At 38.5% G+C, this 21072-nt stretch overlaps 1 protein-coding gene and 1 non-coding gene across 17 annotated transcripts in view; both read right to left on the bottom strand.

The window, feature by feature from the left end:
- Positions 1-21072, bottom strand: part of DLG2 (discs large MAGUK scaffold protein 2) — a 2077851-nt gene that overhangs the window by 1431786 nt on the left and 624993 nt on the right. The gene's annotated exons all lie outside the window — the stretch shown is intronic.
- Positions 6700-6831, bottom strand: LOC131760682 (small nucleolar RNA SNORA51). Its single transcript, XR_009336787.1, has one exon. It is a non-coding gene; the product is annotated as a small nucleolar RNA SNORA51 (small nucleolar RNA).

Genomic DNA, 21072 nt, shown 5'->3' with positions numbered 1-21072 from the left:
AAAAAAGCCTTTTTATAGTCCACCTTTCAGTAATTTGTATAGGGCCACCTCACATACTTTTATTCTAAGCTGATTTCTTCAGCCTTAGACGGCAGAGGCCAACTCCTTTGAAGTCTAACTCAAATGCCACCTCCTCTTTGAAATTTTCCTCACCCTCTCTGGAAAATGGGTCACTCTCTCCTCTGTACTCCCAGAAAGTTATATTCTTTCATTACATTGAGTTGTTTACATATCTGTCTGTTCACATTACAAAAGGGTCTTAGTACCTTGCATGTAGCAACAAGACTGGCAGAAAGTTGGTGTTCTGAATATATACATTATATGAAAAATATGTAAGGATTAGCAATTAAGACCTACGTTGTTATGGTATGACTTCTGTGTACATTTCTGAAAAGCCACGAATCGGCAAGAAGAACCATACTTACTAGACTTTGGTGCTTAATTTCCTAGGTGGACCCATGAACCCCAGATAACATGCTTGTGCATAGGGAGGCGGCAGAGTTTAGGCTTTAAAATGAGACAAATTTGTGCTTGAGTCCCAGTGGCTACTTGGTAGATGCTAGAATACTAGCAGTACTATTATTACCTGGGGTGTTGTAAAAAATGAATTTTTAAAATGTGTTTTTTTTTTTTTTTTTTTTTATGTGGACCATTTTTAAAGTCTTTATTGAATTTGTTACAATATTGCTTCTGTTTTTTTTGGCTGTGAGCCATGTGGGATCTTTGCTCCCTGACCACGGATCAAACTCACACTCCCTGCACTGGAAGGTGAAGTCTTAACCACTGGACTGCCAGGGAAGTCCCAAAATGTGTTATTTTTTTAATATTGAGTCTGAAGCACTGACTGTACTCAACATACATTAGTAGTTATTAATATTAGGCCTGCTCTCTGGAAAAATTATGCTTTGGACCTTTGCACATCCTTTTCACTGGCCTTTTATTCATCTCCTCTTCCCCATCCCAATGAGTTTTACTTTATTTTTTTTAGTAGCAAACCATTTTTATTTATTTATTTATTTATTTATTTATGTATTTATTTATTTATTTATTTTAACATCTTTATTGGAGTATAACTGTTTTACAATAGAGTGTTAGTTTCTCCTTTACAACAAAGTGAATCAGTTATACATATACACATGTTCCCATATCACTTCCCTCTTGCGTCACCCTCCCTCCCACCCTCCCTATCCCACCCCTCTAGGTGGTCACAAAGCACAGAGGTGATCTCCCTGTGCTCTGCGGCAGCTTCCCACTAGCTATCTAATTTACATTTGGTAGTGTATATATGTCCCTACCACTCTCTTACTTCATTACAGCTTACCCTTCCCCCTCCCCATATCCTCAAGTCCATGCTCTAGTAGGTCTGTGTTTTACTCCCGTCCTATCACTAATCTCTTCATGACATTTTTTTCCTTAGATTCCATATATATGTGTTAGCATACAGTATTTGTTTTTCTCCTTCTGACTTACTTCACTCTGTATGACAGACTCCAGGTCTATCCACCTCATTACAAATAACTCAGTTTGGGGGCTTCCCTGGTGGCGCAGTGGTTGAGAATCTGCCTGCCGATGCAGGGGACACAGGTTCTTGCCCCGGTCTGGGAAAATCCCACATGCCGCGGAGCGGCTGGGCCTGTGAGCCATGGCCACTGAGCCTGCGCGTCCGGAACCTGTGCTCCACAACGGGAGAGGCCACAACAGTGAGAGGCCCACATACCACAAACAAACAAACAAAAAACCCAAATAACTCAGTTTCATTTCTTTTTATGGCTGAGTAATATTCCACCAATGAGTTTTAATTCTCCATTATCAAGCCCAAGTTCATTAATCAGTCAAAGAGCCCACAGGAACAAATTCTGGAGAGACGTAGTAGTTGGAGAGTCATTGAATCACATCCTCCAGGAAGATACTTATATTATTGACATAGAAAACAAGCTCTGTAATCATGTAACACTTGATAACTGTAGAATCCCATATGAACTCACAGCATTTATTTAGCTCCATTGGTCAAAAACTCTTTCTTGGAATTTAGGGCTTCCAAATTTGCCTCTGGGTTGTTTGTGCTTGGCTCCAGCAAAAGGCTAAGCAAACATTAAGCTAATAAGCTGTGATCTTTCAATCACCATTATTTCCAGCCCCCAAAAGTTAGCTCAGTATGCAGCCAGAAAGACACAGATGTGTCTTGGAGGAAGTAGGAATTCCATGTCAATAAAACATTGGGTAATGCAACATGGAGTGAACTCCAGTGAGAGTTGTCTTTTGCAAGCTCTGGCTGGCTATTTGAATTGAGTGTCTTTAAAGGGCCCAGCCTTGCCTATAAAATTCCAGGGGCCAATATCTAGGTTTTGGAGGCTCAGTATTCTTAGCTAAAGAAATTTTATACTGCTTGTCCACTTCAAACCTTGACAATTCCCCCAAAACATGCATGGTCCTTCATAACTGACCACATACCCAAGCTCCAAGCACTGGTCTCCAGGGCACAGGCTCTAGTAGTTGCTCTAGCCCTCTCAAGGAGGGCTTCAGTAGTTGCAGCACACAGGCTCAGTAGTTGTGGCACGCAGGCGCTAGAGCATACAGGCTTCAGTAGTTGTGGTGTGCGGGCTCTAGAGTACAGGCTCGGTAGTTGTGGCACACGGGCTTAGGTGCTCCGTGGCACGTGGGATCTTCCCAGACCAGGGATCAAACCCGTGTCCCCTGCATTGGCAGGTGGATTCCCAACCACTGCACCACCAGGGCAGTCCCTCCTTAGGCATGCTTTTGATACTTGACTTTTAGCCGGAACTACAGGTAAGAGGCACCTACTTATCACATTGGCTCCTGCTTCTGTGCCTGGCTTGTCAGACAGCCTCTTCACCAGAGACAAGATAATATATAGAGCCTGACTTTGCTTAAATGCTTAGAAACTTTTGCTTCACAGATGCAAATGATGGATTCTAAATGAATCAAGGGTCTATTTCTATTCCTAGGGTTCCATGAGCTTTGAGGCTTTTATACAGAATCTTAATGGTGATTGCTTTTGGGTAATATTCCCTCTCAGGGATCTATAAAGCTCTATAATATTAAAACTCTACAAAGAAGAATTCAAAGCAATGAGTGTGTAATAATTACTTAATACTCAACTAGATGTTCTAGGGAAGGAGGTTTATAGAGGAGGAATAGAAAATGGGACCCTGCCATTTAACAGCATATAATTTACTTGGATGAAAGGACATGCATCTATAGTACTTTGCTAATTATTTATCTTTGATCAGTTTCTCCAAGAAGACTATGAATTATTGTGTACACAGCTTGGGTCTTTTTCACCTACAGGTTCCTAGAACTTAGCACAGTGCCTGGTACCATATTTGTTAAATAAATGAATAAATGATTATAAAATCTATAGTAATATGGTATAAATTAGAGGCAAACATAATATACCTATGGATGCTCAGAGCAGGGAGATGATGATATTACTCAGTGGTCCAGAAAAGAGTCACAGAAAAAGGAGAACTTGATCAACATGTGGAAGAAATGCTTGTGCATATAGAAAGATATGGGGAGAATGTTCTCTTGAGGATGGGAGAAATAGGGAGAAAAAGAAGGAACATGGATCATTGCAGCATTATCTGCAATAGCCAAGACATGGAGGCAGCCTACATGTCCATGAATGAATGAATGGACAAAGAAAATGTGATTTGTATATATATACATGAGCATGAATTTTATATATATATATATATAATATAAATGTGGCATCAAAAAAAACAAACTTGTAGATACAGAGAACGGATTGATGGTTGCCAGGGGTGGGGGGCGAGAGGGGTAAAGGTGGTCAAAAAGTACAAACTTCCAGTTACAAAATAAATAAGTCATGGGCATATAATGTACAGCATGGTGACTATAGTTAATAATGCTGTATTGCATTTTTGAAAGTTGCTGAGAGAGTAGATCTCAAAAGTTCTCATTACAAGAAAAAAAACTGTAACTACATGGGGTTACAAATGTTAACTAGACTTACTGTTGTGATCATTTCACAATATATACAAACACTGAATCATTATGTTGTACACGTGAAGCAAATATCATGGTATATGTTGATTATACCTCAATAAAAAAAGAAAACAAGTAAAATAAAGTTAACCAAAATTTAAAAAAAGAAGGAAGTTGAAAAGATACATAGACGATGAGGAAAAAGAAACTGGCTAAGAAAAGATTTATAAATTGGTGGGTTTAAAGACTGGCTCTGTATGAGTGGTGATTCTGAAATATTTTCAAGGGGAAAGAATAAGAATAAGCATTTAATGAGTTTCTACTACATGCCAGGTCTTTGCAGGGAATTTCACATGTATCATCCCATTTTAAGGAAAGTTTTATTGTCCACACTTTACAGATGAAGACACTAATCTTAGAGAAGGCAAATAGTTTGTCTCTTCCATCATCTCTTCTTTCCACTCCAAGAAAACAAAGGCTATAGTAAATATTCACTTTTGATGATGATGAAGATGATTACAAGAACAATAACAATATTTTCAAGTTTCTCATTGTTCACAAACCTTGCAGAATTCCAGGTATATAATACTCTGGAGCTAAGGGCTGATAAACACAGTTCTCTAACAAGTGGAGGTTTCTCTCAGGTCCGATATAAGTAGCATTACTCAATATTTATGAAGCAGTGTTTCCCTTATGGAGAATTTGTTCTGTTCCTTTGGTGAAAAATACAGTATTGAAATGGGACTTTGGGCAGCAGTGGGGAGAGCAGGCTCAGGCTCTATGCCTCCTTAATTGGCTGGAGATGAGTAAAGCCTTTATACAGGACTTTTGTGGTATTCTGCTTGGTAGGTGCCTGTCACACACTCTGCACAAGCTTAGATGAAAATAATTTTCAGCATGGGTGTTTGAATAGAATGTATAATTGATAGCACAGGTGGGCAAAAATTCCACCAGCTGGGGTCTCATGCCAGTGCAACTCATGCCTGCCCTACCCACCTCACTAGATTATTGTGAAAGCAGTTTGTAGGAAAATGCATTGTGTAAATGAAAGGCAGAGTGATCAGCCTGGCCCATTGTCTGAGTCTTAGCATCCAGCCAGGATCTCACACATAGCTCCAACCCTTCTCCTGCACCCAATTTACTCTTAGTTCTGGCTGTTTCTTAATTACTTTCTCTATCCCTAATTCTAACCCAAGTGTGTGTGTGTGTGTGTGTGTGTGTGTGTGTGTGTGCGCGCGCGCGTGCATGTGTGTTGTGTGTGTTTATACGTATATATTTCTTTGTAAATACTTTATCAATCAGTCCATTTATTCACCATCATTTATTGAACCCCTATCAAGTGCCAAAAATACTGTTAAATGATTAAATGATGAGGACATAAATATTAATAAAATAAAAGAACTAGAAAATCTCGAGATATCCACCCCCCTCCCCACAACTTTCATTTAAAGGCAGTGTTTTCCAAACATTCTGCAAACAAAAGCATGTGAGTTGTCATTTATAACGACAGATAAAGTGAAGGAATGTAGCTGAAATGGAAGAGAGGAGTCCAGAGCCCAGCCCAGCCCCAGTCATATCCTCCAAGAGCACGGTGTGCAACCAATCCCCCCCAACCACACCCCAGCCCCACTCCCAATGCATCACTGTTCCAACAGTCCCTGCCGCTGACAAACGGTGCTATAACCTTCAGATTGAGGAAACAAAGGAACAAACAAATTGAGAACCACAAAAATTTCCAGTATTTCTCACCTAGATTATTAACACCCACAAGGGCAACATCAACTACCTAGAATCCATAATGTGCCAATCAAGCCTATACAAAGTACTTTACAAGTATTATCTCACACAATCTTTAACCAAACTTTGTGGTCAGCATACTATTGTGCTGACCTTGTAGACAAGAACACTGAGAATCCACAAGGTAGAATAAATTGCTCCAGGTCACACAGGTAGTAGAGATGCAGCCAGGACCTGAATTCAAGATGTTGGACTCTACTCTTCTATTGCCGTGGATGTAACTAAGGTGAAATAAACCGTATGATATAGTGAAAGATCATCAGACAGATTGTGAATACTATTTCTGTTACACCTCTTACTGGATAGGTAACCTTGGGCAAATGATTGTGCTCTCCTAACCCTGTTCCCTAATGTTAAAAAAAAGAGAGATACTAAAATACCAAATTTACATGTTCACTCTGAAGAGTACCTGAGATAACACATGTGAGGCTTATTGACTGCAGAGGCCTTGTCTTTCCATCCTTGTGATCCTAACACCTACTATAATGCCAAGCAAGCATTTCAATAAATATGTGACAAGAAACACCATACTGCTTAGCACAGAGCAAGGCACATGGGATAAAGTCTCTCCTCCCATTGACAGAATCTCCTTTACAGAAGTAGAATCATCTGCTTCAATATTCCTTACAGTATGGTGAAAGAGATAACAGTAGCAGTTATAAGTTGAAAGAATGTGGGAAAGATGGACAAGGATTCTTCTATTTCTTTCTTTAATGCTGTTTTTTCCAAACAAAATAATCTAGCAGATGATAATTTATTTCCTCCCAAGTGCAAGGGGGGTAAAAATAACCTATTTCAACTAAAACTGCCTTGTCAAGTTCTCAACTTTAATAAACCCATAAGACTATCTCAGAGTAGTTAGAGAGACTCATTATCTTTTACCCCTTACTTTCTTTTTTTTTTTATTTATTTTTTTTTTTACTTTTTTTTACTTCCTGCCCCCCCATTCACAATACAGACCAGGCAAAGGGCCTGGGCTGAGGTGTATATGGGGTGCGTTTACTCTGCCTCCTCTTTCTATACAGTCAGTGTAAGAACACAGCCTGTGGTAAGCACCAGGAGGCCATACCCCTTACTTTCTAAACAATGACACCCATAATAACAAGACTCTAAAGGATCATCTCAGGACCACTTCACAGCTGAAAGTCAAATCTCTAATTATCTTTCACAACTACATAATTTTGGGATCTCATAAAACACAACTTCTCTGAAAGCCTTTAAGTATTGCTGTGCAATAATGCACCACTGACATATTTAAAGGACGTGTCTATGGTAACATACGCCTATTATTGGAAACTTCTAACACCCACGTTAATTCTCAAGCGTTCAGCCACAGAATCAAATCGGAGGGGAAAATATCTGCACTGTATTGTGATTTCAGAGCAAAGACAAACAGGTCTGCCCTTTAAAATGAAGCATTTTGCCCAAGGTCACATCCGAGTCAGAGCTGCAAGGGAGTAAAAACCTGGGAGTAACCCATTTGTCCGCTCTATAGCCTGCTTCAGTAAGGCATCTGCAGAGGAACTATGATACCATTACTTATTAACACTTCCAGAGACAACCTAAATATTATGATAATCCTCTTTGCATTTAGATTAAAAACACATTTCTAGTGAAAATAGAAAATGTGAATTTTTAGGAAGACAGGAGAATAGCTATACTTAACAGCTTAATTTCAGGATCACCTTGGAGATATATACATTCAGATGATTCAGGTGAAGACACACCGCACACAGGTCTACACTTTTACAACACATAGTAAGAGCTCAATCAAAGGCATCCATCATCATCCTCACGATCACCATAATCCCTGCAACTAAGCTGCTTACTTTGCAGGTAAGTTGGCATCACAGAGCATCTAAACTGTAAGGAACCTTGAGGCTCACTTGGTCTACACCCCTAACTTTACAGAGGGGAATCAGGGGATGCCTTGGTGAAGGTCAACCAGTAAATTAATGGAAACTTTAGGAACCAGGACCTCAATATATTTTAATTAAGCTGCATTAATTAAAATATATTGGTTTTGCAAAAAGTATACTTCCACTGAATCATGCTAACTGTGTTACCAATCAAAACTTTCTGGAATCACTCCTAGTAGAAAACATGGCTATGAAAATGAGAAAAAATTAAGAAAGCCTAACTTCATTTATTAATTTGTAATTCAAATAAAAACTTTCCATTTATAATGTATTCGTTCATCCCCCGACCCGTACCCCGTGGAGCATATCTGAAAAAATAGAAGAGTATATAATTGGAAATCATCTTTGAGACCTCTTTGGCTTGCCCATTAAAATAAAATCCATGTACAGCATTCAGAAGAATTTCTAAACAATATCTGAACCTTGCATATTTACTGAATTTCTTCTGTCAAGGAGTTATAGTACTTAGGCTAATAATATTTGAAGTTTGACTCTGCTTCTATTCTTAAGCAATATTTATTGCCATCACAAAATTTTAATTTGTAAATGTATTAACAATGATGAAAAGCCCTATAATCTAGTGTAGGCACTATCATTTGATCCAATTCTATTTGCTATCTACTCTCCAAAATATTCATTTCCAAATGTTAAATGAAATGGAGAGCCAAAAACATGCTTTGTTTTACTATATGTGCAAGTGATGGACATGACATTTTCTATGCCATGGTGTATTCAACATGTTAGTATTTTCTCATTCAATATTCATTGAATAGGAAATGTTCAGGCACTGATTTAAGAATCTGCATGCATTTTATTTCACTTATTCCTGGCATATTTCATAACAGGTAAGTAAGATTATACCTGTTTTGTAGATATAAAAACCATAATTCCAAAAGAGTCATGTACCACAATGTTTACTGCAGCACTATTTACAATAGCCAGGACATGGAAGTAACCTAAGTGTCCATTGACAGATGAATGGATAAAGAAGATGTGGCACATATACACAATGGAATATTACTCAGCCATAAAAGGAAACAACATTGAGTTATTTGTAGTGAGGTGGATGGACCTAGAGTTTGTCATACAGAGTAAAGTAAGTCAGAAAGAGAAAAACAAATAACGTATGCGAACACATATATATATGGAATCTAAAAAAAAAAAAAGAAAATGGTTCTGAAGAACCTAGGGGGCAGGACAAGAATAAAGACGTAGATGTAGAGAATGGACTTGAGGACAAGGGGAGGGGGAAGGGTAAGGTGGGATGAAGTGAGAGAGTGGCATGGACATATATACACTATCAAATGTAAAATAGCTAGCTAGTGGGAAGCTGCCGCATAGCACAGGGAGATCAGCTCAGTGTTTTGTGACCATCTAGAGGGGTGGGAGGGAGAAGCAAGAGGGAGGAGATATGGGGATATATGTATATGTATAGCTGATTCACTTTGTTATACAGCAGAAACTAACACAACAATGTAAAGCAATTATATTCCAATAAAGATGTTTAAAGAAAAAAGAATTGGAGGCTCAGGTTAATAGTCAGTTGATGTAGAAGTCTACTCCAGCTCTTCTTTCAGATTTTAAATCTAATCTGGAGATAGTCATTCAAACCAAAAATAAAATAAATATAACTCATATAACCCAACGTGTCATAAATAGATATATGAACAAAATACTATGGGAAAACACACACACACACACACACACACACACAAAGTGTGACTAATTCTTTAAGGGACATTTAGAAAATTATTTTTATATCCTTGTGCTCAGTTGGCCCAAACAATTTATAACCATTCTTGGAAGGAAACTTGATGTGTACATTTTGGCATTAATTTATACAGTAAAAATTGAGCACTCTGTACATTATGTAAATAGTTCATAAGATGCCTAAATCTTTCACAAGATTGCAGTAATGCACCTAGTACTATTGGGCAAACTCTGCAAGTTTTCCCAGCATACCCTGTATCACAGCTTCTTGGAGGAAATGTTAAGCCCAATTTTATCTAACACAGAAGTAAATGAGTTCAGGTGAGGCCCAGGGTCAGATTTCTGCATCTCCCAAATGACTGTTTTCAGCACACATTTTTAAACTCTAGAAAAACTTCTGATATTGTTCAACTACTTACACTACCTGCCATCACATGAATATAAAACTGTAGGAGTAATCTCCCTAAATACACAAATGTGATCACATCACCATTTTTCCTCTGCCTCTGCTACCTGCAAGATTCCATCTTTTTTTTTTTTTTTTTTTTTTTTTTTTTGGCGGTACGCGGACCTCTCACTGTTGTGGCCTCTCCCGTTGCGGAGCACAGGCTCCTGATGCGCAGGCTCAGCGGCCATGGCTCACGGGCCCAGCCGGTCCACGGCATGTGGGATCTTCCCAGACCGGGGCACATGTCCCCTGCATTGGCAGGCGGATTCTCAACCACTGCGCCACCAGGGAAGCCCAAGATTCCATCTTTTTAATTCCCCACCTCAAATTTTAGGCCTTAGCACCTCTGAATGACTCAAGGTCTCCACATACTCTATGCTATTCCAGGCTCCTGTGCTTGCATGTGTCTAGATTGCCATCTAAGCTCTTGTCTATCCTAACCTGTTTTCAGGTCTCAGTTGCTACCTCAAGTATCATCATCCTTCAAAATTCAAATGCTATCTCTTCTATGAACCTTTCTATGAACCTCTTTTGAAAGATTTTAATTCTTTCAATGTTCCCAAAGGAAACTGCTCTTATAGCAATTATATTCTACCTTATATGATGTTTCCCCCAGTCAACTGTGAACTCACTGAGGGCAGGGGCCATGTCCTTTCAAGTTTGTGGCGGATTAGTTTTCTTGAGGGAGTTTTTCAAAGATATAAACTGCCTGTGCTACACAAGGGGACATCAAAAGTTCTGTTATGATTGTACCTTCAACTTTGTAAGAGGTCCCATCGCAGGGAAAGGAATACGACATCTTTACTAAAGTAAAGGAAAAGTAGAGCCTTGGTAAACGCGAACTACAATATCTGGAGGCAGATGCCTATGCTGGGCTTAAATGACCCAGTTCAGAAGCATTCAAGTGTTAGGGATAAGGTGTTGTCAGGAGTGAAGGAATTTATGATTCTATAATTTGGAACTTCTCCATTTGTTCATCTTTCAACTCTTGTTTCTCCACAGTGATCAGCAACAAAACCTTAAAAGGAAAAGGGCCAATGGAAAGTAAGAAGCTGGGAAACTGAGTTCTCTTCCGTAGCCAGGCTTGTGAGGGGAACTATTTCAAATACTAAAGGTAGTCTCTCCAGGAACTAAAGGTGAGGAAAATGTTGGAGGCCAACCTGGAGCCTCTGTGCCATGACAGGGTCATGGAACAACACCAAGACAGCGCTGCAGGGCAGTGCTGCGCCCAGGAAGCTGACTACATCTCTTCTGAGCTGTTTTGTAATTTTGTGCTTCTGCCTTGAAAAAGTACATGGGGGATTTGCCCCCCGTCCCAAGCTTAACCGTGTAAAACTTCCCCTTCCCCCTCCCAAACCAAAACTTACAAATTGGGACTTTTTAACAACAGCCCCTGGCTGGTGGGAGAAAAAACAAACAACCTGGAAATGGAGGGTTGTTTCTATGGAAAACACCAATAATAAAAAAAACAATGGCCCTCCATGGGAGTAATAAATGATTATGGGTATTGTTGGATCTGGTATAAGGATAAATTAATCATACAGAGTCAACTGCCAACATTGGAATTGTTGACTTGTCCATTCAGACAAAGCTTCTTACCCAGAAAAACACAGTGATAGATTAAATTGTAAAAAATATTGTAGATGATTTAGGGGATACATTGTTAAAACCTGTCCATGTGGACCTCTGGGACACACTGGACAGTTTAGGAAACTTTCTCCTTCATAGTTTCTTTTAATGGCCTGTTACATATTAGCTTGGCTTTGTTATTAGTACAGATTGAACCTACTCTAAGAAAAAACAATGATGTTTTGAGAACCTTTAGAATTACTTTAAAAGTACATCTAGAAATATTAGGTACAATCTATTGTGAATATCTTCTGAGGTTTTAGTTAAACACCCGATAATGTAATCACTTAGGGTATATAAATCTGACTGTGAGAAAATAAAGTAGAGAGAGACCATGCTTGTACATACACAGTGTTATTGATTTATTTAACTTCCCCTCGCCGATGCTGTCCATCCCTCGGGTATTCCTGGACCTGCAGGAGCTGGACTCCCGCAAGTGGCGCCCGAACAGGGACCCGAAGGGCAACTGTATATATATAAAGGTGTCTCGGGACAGCTAGGATTTCCAACCCGGGTGCGGCCGACCCCCTTGTAGAGATAGACAAGGTAAGTGAAGGGTGGAATAATTAAGAATAAAGAAAAAGGGGACATACAGCATCTAAGGAAAGAGTTATTTATTGGTATTATTAAACATATGTTGTCAGTAAGAGGTATTAAAGTAACTAATAATCAGCTAGCTAATTTCTTTAGTTTTATACAAGAGCAATGCCCTTGGTTTCCAGAAGAAGGAACAGTTAATCTGGAAACATGGATTAAAACTGGAGATCAACTTAAAACTTATTATACTATACATGGGCCAGAGAAGGTCCCAGTAGATACCTTTGCCTTATGGAATCTCATAAGGGATGTATTAGATCCTGTTCAAGAAAGAAATAAAATTCCCTTTACCCCTCCTCCGGGAGAAACTAATCTTTATTGTTATCCAAAACTTCAGATAAAGTTTTAGCTGCTGCCTTTAGTCAAAAATGTGCCTTAAAGGCTAGTAATGATGATGATGATATATTGCCTCCTGAAGATCAGGCTGATTTAGATGAAGCTGCAGCTGCCTATCATAGGGATCAAGACCCCTGGGGCTTTCCTGCTGTAGACAGGTTTCCTCCTCCTATTGATCCTAAAAAATTACCACCACCTCCAAAACCTATTTATCCCTCTTTGACACAATACAGACATGAGTTGCCCTTGACGCCCCCCCCGCCAAACAAATTAGAAGACACATATCATCACAAACCTAAATTTCCCTCACGTAGAGCACCATCTATAGAAGATCCTGAATTGGCTGCTTGTTTCCCTGCGGTATTTGAAGGAGAAATTCATGATGAGGTTAATTGGGAACCCCTCCCTTATAAAATTATAAAGGAATTAAAAGTAGCCCGTGCAGATTATGGGCCTTTGGCACCATCTACTCTTACATTATTGGATGATCTAGCTAACAGATGGATGACTATTTATGATTGGACACAAGTGGCTAAAGCCTGCCTCTCTGGAGGTCAATATCTCCTTTGGAGAACTGAATATGAAGATCTGGCTAAAAAACAAAAAGCCATAAATAAAAAAAGGAAACCACATATTACGTTAGATATGCTAATAGGAACAGGAGATTATGATACAGCACAAAGTCAAATGTATTTAGAAAAAGAAATATTATTGCAAATAACTGCATGTGCTGTAAATGCCTGGAAGGCTCTTCCTTTAACATCTGGCAAAGCAACCATACTGGGTGAAATTAAGCAAAAACCTGATGAGGCATATGAGGATTTTGTCTCACGGCTGCTACAGGCTGTTAAAAGAGTTATTAGTAATGAGGAAGCAGCTGATATGCTATCTAAACAATTGGCTTTTGAAAACGTGAACAGTACCTGTCAAGCTTTGTTAAGACCAATTACAGATATTACAACAATCCAATGAAGACTGGCAAATAGCTTTAAGTTCCTATACTGGACAGATTTTATTCCATACACCCAAACATCCCCTGATTCAATTTTTTGCTAAACATCCTGTTATATTTCCAAAATATTATACAAATAAGCCTATTCCAGGAGTGATGTTGATATTTACGGATGGATCATCTCATGGAAAAGCTGCTATATTGATTAATAAAACTCCTAAGGTAATACAGACTCAAGAAACTTCTGCTCAGAGAGCAGAGCTAATAGCAATAATACAAGTTTTTGTTGAGTTACAAAATCACACTTTTAATTTATATTCTGATTCTCAGTATGTGGTCAGACTGTTTCCTCATAGAAACCACAGTCCTGCCGGAACAAAGGACAACAATTTTTAAACCAGCTACAAAAACAGATCTGGGCTCGCTCCCTCCCCTATTACATTGGTCACGTGTGAGCTCACTCTAATTTGCCTGGAGCTATACATGAAGGTAACAAAAAGGCTGATGAGTTAACTAAGTCTATGATTTATTCTTGTATAGAGGAGGCGAAAGCTTCTCACGATTTACATCATCAAAATTCCTCTGTCCTCCGGCATCAATTCCACTTATCTCGAGAAGTAGCAAGATCAATAGTAAAAAATTGCCCATATCGTCCTTCTCATCAACTGTTTTGCCAATGGGAGTTAACCCTCGCGGGCTGCTGCCCAGTATGTTGTGGCAAATGGATGTGTCTCACATCTCAACCTTTGGGAAACTTTCTTATGTTCATGTTTCTGTAGATACTTATTTTCATGTAATATTAGCCTCTGCTAGAACTGGAGAAGCTTTTAAGGATGTAATGCAACAATCTGTTTTTCTGTTTTGCCTTTTTGGGAATCCCCACAGCCTTAAAGACAGATAATGCTCCAGCTTATGTTTCAAAACTTTTTAAAGAGTTCTGTCAAAAATTTCATATCTCTCATTCCACTGGCATCCCTTATAATCCCCAGGGACAAGCCATAGTGGAAAGGGCTCATCAAACCCTAAAGACACAAATACAAAAATTACAACAAGCAGAATTTAAACACAGTTCTCCACATCACATTCTCCAACATGCCCTATTTGTTCTTAATAATTTAAATATGGATTCTCAAGGAAATACTGCTATGTTAAGACACTGGAATCCTGATATAAATAAACCCAAACCCATGGTAAAATGGAAAGATTTACTTACAGGACAATGGAAAGGACCTGACGTTTTACTAACTTGTGGAAGAGGGTATGCTTGCATATTTCCACAGGACGCAGATTCACCTTTGTGGGTGCCAGACTGTCTCATCAGACATGTCGGGGCCTCCACCTCCACCCCTATACTTTCCAGTCAAGCGCAAGTCGACACCTCTGGAGACATCAGCTGTGAGACCGCTGTCTCAGCAGATGAAGAACCTCAGCCTGACAGAACGCCCGCAGCCCTCTCCGCGTAAACACCGTGCCAATTCAACTCGCGCCGCTGAGCCACCAACATGGGGACAAATTAAGTGCCTTACCCAAGGAGCAGAGAAAATAATCACGGGTCAAGGAGCCACGGTGACACCTACTAATCTCTTTGTTGCTATGCTTGCTGTTCTGGCCTGCCGGGATAGACATTTCTATCTCCTGTACTTCTCAATATATTCATGACTGGAGCAATCCAGACCCTTCTGTAGACTATAGAAAGTACTTACAACATGCAAATGTACAATATACCTGGAATGAATCCTTTATTCCTCCTCCTACTCGCATTAATAGATGGCATAATAGTGCTTGGGTTCCTCCTATCCTAACCCTATCTTATAATGGTTCTATATATATTCAACCTTATCTCTGGAAGGCTATTGCGGCTACCTATCCTATAATGCTACATAGACAGTCAAAAACTGACATGTATACTGTACAAGCTTGTATTACTGCTCCATATGTTTTCTTAATTTCCAATGATTCACTAAAGCTTGATATATTTCAAAATGGAACTGAATTTTGGTCAGTATGTTATGATTGTATATTAACTAGTTGTGTACATCCTGATCTCAAAGTACAAGTTTTGATGATTTTAAAGCGCCCGCCATACATAATGCTTCCAGTCAAATTATTAGGTGTATGGTATGATGATTATGGATTACAAGTCATAAAAGAAACACAATTGTTACTGCGCATCAAAAAATGTGTTGCTACTCTAATTTTAGGCATATCCGCTTTGATTACTGTAATTACCTCCTTTTCCCTTTCAACTATTGCTTTGACTCAACAAGTACATACCGCTCACCATGTAAATGAACTTTCTAAAAATGTCTCTCTAGCTCTTGCTATGCAGGAATCAATAGATAGAAAGTTAGAAGCGAAAGTAGATGTCTTGGAGGAAGCAATTTTACATATAGGACAGGAACTTATGAATCTTAAAGTAAGACTAGCTCTGAGATGCCATAAGGAATATAGATGGATTTGTGTAACCCCATTAAAAGTTCTTTATACTCTTGGGAACAAGTACAAACTCATATATTAGGTGTCTGGAATCATTCAGATTTAAGTCTAGATTTAGAAAAGTTACATCAAGAAATACATGATATTGGCAATGCTCAATTGGATGATCCCCCTGCAGAAGCTGCACAATCCTTTTTTGATAGCATTAAATCCTTTGTATCTCAAAAAACCTTATTTACTTTACTTACAAGTATAGGCATAATAGCTGCTATAATATTAATTATGATTTTTTTCCTTCCAGTCATCTACAAGATCTTAAGTAAAAGTATCCATCAAGTCTCCATTGAATTACACAGCAAGTTTTAAAAAATAAAAAAGGGGGAGATGTTGGAAGCCAACCTGGAGCCTCTCTGCCTTAAAAAAGTGCATGGGGGATTTGCCCCTGTCCCAAGCTTAACCGTGTAAAACATCCCCTTCCCCCTCCCAAACCAAAACTTACGAATTGGGACTTTTTAACAACAGCCCCTGGCTGGTGGGAGAAAAAACAACCTGGAAATGGAGGGTTGTTTCTACGGAAAACACCAATAATAAAAAAACAATGGCCCTCCATGGGAGTAATAAATGATTATGGGTATTGTTGGATCTGGTATAAGGATAAATTAATCATACAGAGTCGACTGCCAACATTGGAATTGTTGACTTGTCCATTCAGACAAAGCTTCTTACCCAGAAAAACACAGTGATAGATTAAATTGTGAAAAATATTGTAGATGATTTAGGGGATACATTGTTAAAACCTGTCCATGAGGACCTCTGGGACACACAGGACAGTTTAGGAAACTTTCTCCTTCATAGTTTCTTTTAATGGCTTGTTACATATTAGCTTGGCTTTGTTATTAGTACGGATTGAACCTACTCTAAGAAAAAACAATGATGTTTTGAGAACCTTTAGAATTACTTTAAAAGTACATCTAGAAATATTAGGTACAATCTATTGTGAATATCTTCTGAGGTTTTAGTTAAACACCCGATGATGTAATCACTTAGGGTATATAAATCTGACTGTGAGAAAATAAAGTAGAGAGAGACCATGCTTGTACATACACAGTGTTATTGATTTATTTAACTTCCCCTCGCCGACGCTGTCCATCCCTCGGGTATTCCTGGACCTGCAGTAGCTGGACTCCCGCAGGAAAACATATCGATAGCCTTAGATCTAGACCAGAAGAAAATAGGAGGGCATGAGGAGGTTGATGTCTAAAAATCAGAAGGAAACATAGGAGATTTCCTATCCTCCTCTCTTATGTCCCAATCTAACCTGTCTCAAGAAAGACATGAGTATTGTGGATAAGGCAGACCTCATTTCAAATTCACTTAATTTTCCTAAATCTGTTTCCTTACTCATAAAATGGGATAATATATCTTCTCTGAAGAATTGGGAGAAAGAAAGAATATTAGTTTATTCATTCAATAAATATTTAGTGAACTAGATTCATATTTGATATTTATTGATGAATCACATAATAGGTGTATGTTGTATGCTATTTGGTAGCAATAGTAATGTTTTCTTTCATAATCAGCTTAAAACTGGCAACGTTAATATGTATATAGCTATAGGTACATATAGATCTAGAGAGAGAGAGAGCTAGTTGGCTAGCTAGCTATCTCACAGCATGTGCATTAGCAACAAGCCCCAGTACAAAAATCCAATAAAAAATGAGGCAATTCCGATTGCAGCAGGAGTCGAGCCAGACCCCAGCAGCTAAACTATCTCCTCACTGTCTCTCTCACATGACATGCTTCCTGAAGAACCAGAAGCAGAACACTGGAACTCACGGGACTATGGTTTCAAACCATCACAGAAAGCAATCAACAGTTATTACTTCTGAGGCGGGAAGAAGGTCCGGGACTTAGGCGGTCCTTTCAAATAATTAGTTGGAAAGTGTTATGAACGAAGGATTGGAAGATGAATTTATTGGTGGCAAGGAGACCATATGGAAGGCTATGGCTTACTCCTGGCCTGTGAAGAGGAGGGATAGTGCTGGGAATTGAAATTGAAAGATATTTTTAGAGAAGCAGGTTTGGTGACAGACACTCTGTAGAGTTAGTTACAATTTTATTTTGGACCAAAAATTGGCTTCATACGTGGTCTTTCTAAAAATTTCTGTGCCACATGTAAATTAGGGACATGGAATTGGAAATTGGAAACATCACACTTCTGACATTTCTGAGACTTCCCATGATACAGAGAAAAACAAGACAGGATTTTAAATATTCCGAAAATCTGGGGCAGAGGATCATCAAAGTTATAGAGGATAAAAGAGAGGCCAAAGTTGCTAGCCTGGAAGACCGGACACTCAGTAGTTCAACTGAGGGAAATAGAGGAGGAGAAGAGGGTAATGGGTTGCCCCTGATCAGTCTTGAATATGATGAATTTGAGGTATGGCAGGACCTACTGAGCAAAAAAGCCCATAGGCAGCTATAATGACAAAACAGAAAAGCAGAACAAAAACATCCTTTTAAATAACTTCCAAGGAAATCAACAGATTATAAACAAATACCTTGCAATTCTAGCTCAATGTTTTTAAGACGGCAAGAAATCATTTTTTACTACGGTATGGAAATTGCAAAATCTTGGACTGCATCTCGCTTTATAAAGAATAAGGCAACTATAGGGAACACATAATTAAAAACAAGAATTGGAAGTTACCTCATAAATGAAATATGTTGGTTGCCAGTGAAAAATTACTTACTAAGGAATGGACCATCCACCAGTCCTGTAAAGGTCAAAAAGACTGCCAAGGTAGCCCTGGTAGGAGACACTAAAAATAAGCACAAAATGAATGGAAGTTGCTCTCAGGGCAAGTGCTGACAAATATATACATGTAGGAAACTCATCAAAAGAAGTGTTTTCCTTCCAGCAAGGGAATGTGTTGCTATAAAAGATGTGTTGCTATAACATGGTTTAATTCTATTTTATTTCATAAAAGAGACAGAAAAACATTTTACCTTTATTTCATTATTTCTCTTCTAATTCTTGGTGTGACAAATGACCCTTTTAACAAAACCTCCTTGAAGAATGCATATACCTGGAGATAGTTAAGACCTAAAACTGAGGAGTTAGATCATTTTGGCTTCCTTCCCATGTTAGATTTTCATGATTGGAAAATCCTCAAGGCAATTCCCACAGTCTGAAAACTACATAATTTGGGAAAGATCACACAATGAGTTCATTTTTGTAATCATTAAACTCGTTGTTTCAGTAGAGAACATATACATTGAACAGTCAAATATTTGCAAGATATTTTCTGAGAAAACAAGGTTTTAAAAAGGTGCTGCTCTTCAGAATGAGCAATCTCCATTCTGGTGGAACAGTCTAGAAAAGCCAACAAATGAGAATCATAATTATATAAAATCATCAAAGAAGCAATATTCAGGCAATCATGCTAAAGAATTAAGAAAAGAAATATACAAATATTTATATGAATAGAAATCTATGAAAGGTTTACTTATTACAGCAAAGTATAGATATTCTAAACATCCAACAAAAGGGAACCAATGAAAATAGGATATCTATTGTAGTTGAATACAATGCAGCCATTAAAAACATGTTTTTAGAATTAAAGGATATAGGGCAATATTTATGATATCTAAATATATGTAATAATGATATCTGACATAATGCAAAATATTGTAATAAATATTTGTGTACGTGTTTGTATGTGTGTGTGAGTGTGTGCATTGAAGAGAATGGAAGAGTATAAACCAAAATAATAACAGAGGTTGTTTCTGTGTGGTGAAGAGGTTCTCACCATTAGCGGGTCAGAGTCCCCTTTGAGAGTATGATGAAAGCTTTGAACTCTTGGAAGCATGGGCCTTTGGGAGGTAATAGTATTATAAAGATTTTATTTTAGTTTCTATACTTCTGTACATTAAAAACAATTGTACTGAAAAGTATCTTATTTTGTTACTAGAAATAAACCAAAAATGATTTTTAAAGGCTAGAGTAGCATTCATTTATAAATGTTAAATTACTTGAAAGTAATTTTCCCAGCTATTTCTCAGTGCAAGCCAGCAAGTTATTGTATCTCCTGTTTTATATATAGGGAAATTAAGGCAAAGACCAATTTTCTGATTTATTCAAGGTCACCCAACATGTTAGTGGCAGAATTGAGATTACAACACACTGCTTTCCAGGCTCTAATTAGCCTACAATGTTGCAATAACTACAAAATGTTACACCTTTTCGGGCTTTCCTGGTGGCTCAGTGGTTGAGAGACCACCTGTCAATGCAGGGTATGCGGGTTCGTGCCCCGGTCCGGGAAGATCTCACATGCCGCAGAGCGGCTGGGCCCGTGAGCCGTGGCCGCTGAGCCTGCGCGTCCAGAGCCTGTGCTCCGCAAGGGGAGAGGCCACAACAGTGAGAGGCCCGCGTACCCGCAAAAAAAAAAAAAAGTTACACTTTTAAATGTAATTTCAACATTTCCAAAAACATTTTTTTGCCTTCAATCTTTAGTTCTTTGGGATAAAGCACTCACTGCTGGAGCAAGGCTTTGTTATATGTGTAGAGTAATATGTATACAGTAATTGCTTCAGTTGAAAGCCTCTCTATTTAAAGCCTGGAAATCAAAAACTCAAAGAAGACTTTGTTTTCCACTTGCAAAAACAAAAACAAACAAACAAAAACTGCAGAATTGTCTTCCTTTTTTTGTGTTCTGATTTAGAACAAATCAGATCACCCATAATACCTTAATAGAAATTTGGCTCTGAATAAAAAAAATTTAAGATTCCTTAGGCAGCACCATCAGAAAAATAATTGGGATTCAGTCACCTTTGCTGCCTCATCCTCTGCCTCAGTATCTAAAGCTGAACACACAAGCATAGCCTCCAGCCAGGGCCAGGGAAGTCTCAGGTAAGCACCTGGGGCTACTACACCTGAGACCACTGCTTATCTCTGCTTATCTGGCTCATCATCTTACCAAAATCTGAGAGAACCTCAATCTCTTCTTTTTATCTTCCAATACTTTAAATAAGAATTATATTACATGGAAATCCAGAGAATAGTCTCTGTTTGAAAATATCCAACAATTACAAAAGCTTCAAGAATTTGAGATTCCATTGGGGAAGTTCATTTTATTTCTCTTTGCTCTTTAAGGGACACAGAGAAAATGGCTGTCTCAGAAAATATCTTTTGTTTTTCCTTCAGAGTCTAGAAATATCAGCTGTCTGTAGAAGAATCCATTCTATGTCATGGTGAAAAATTACATTTAATCAGATTC

This window comes from Kogia breviceps, chromosome 7 (assembly GCF_026419965.1).
Source record: "Kogia breviceps isolate mKogBre1 chromosome 7, mKogBre1 haplotype 1, whole genome shotgun sequence".
Lineage (NCBI taxonomy): Eukaryota > Metazoa > Chordata > Mammalia > Artiodactyla > Physeteridae > Kogia > Kogia breviceps.
This window is presented reverse-complemented; position numbering and strand designations above follow the sequence as displayed.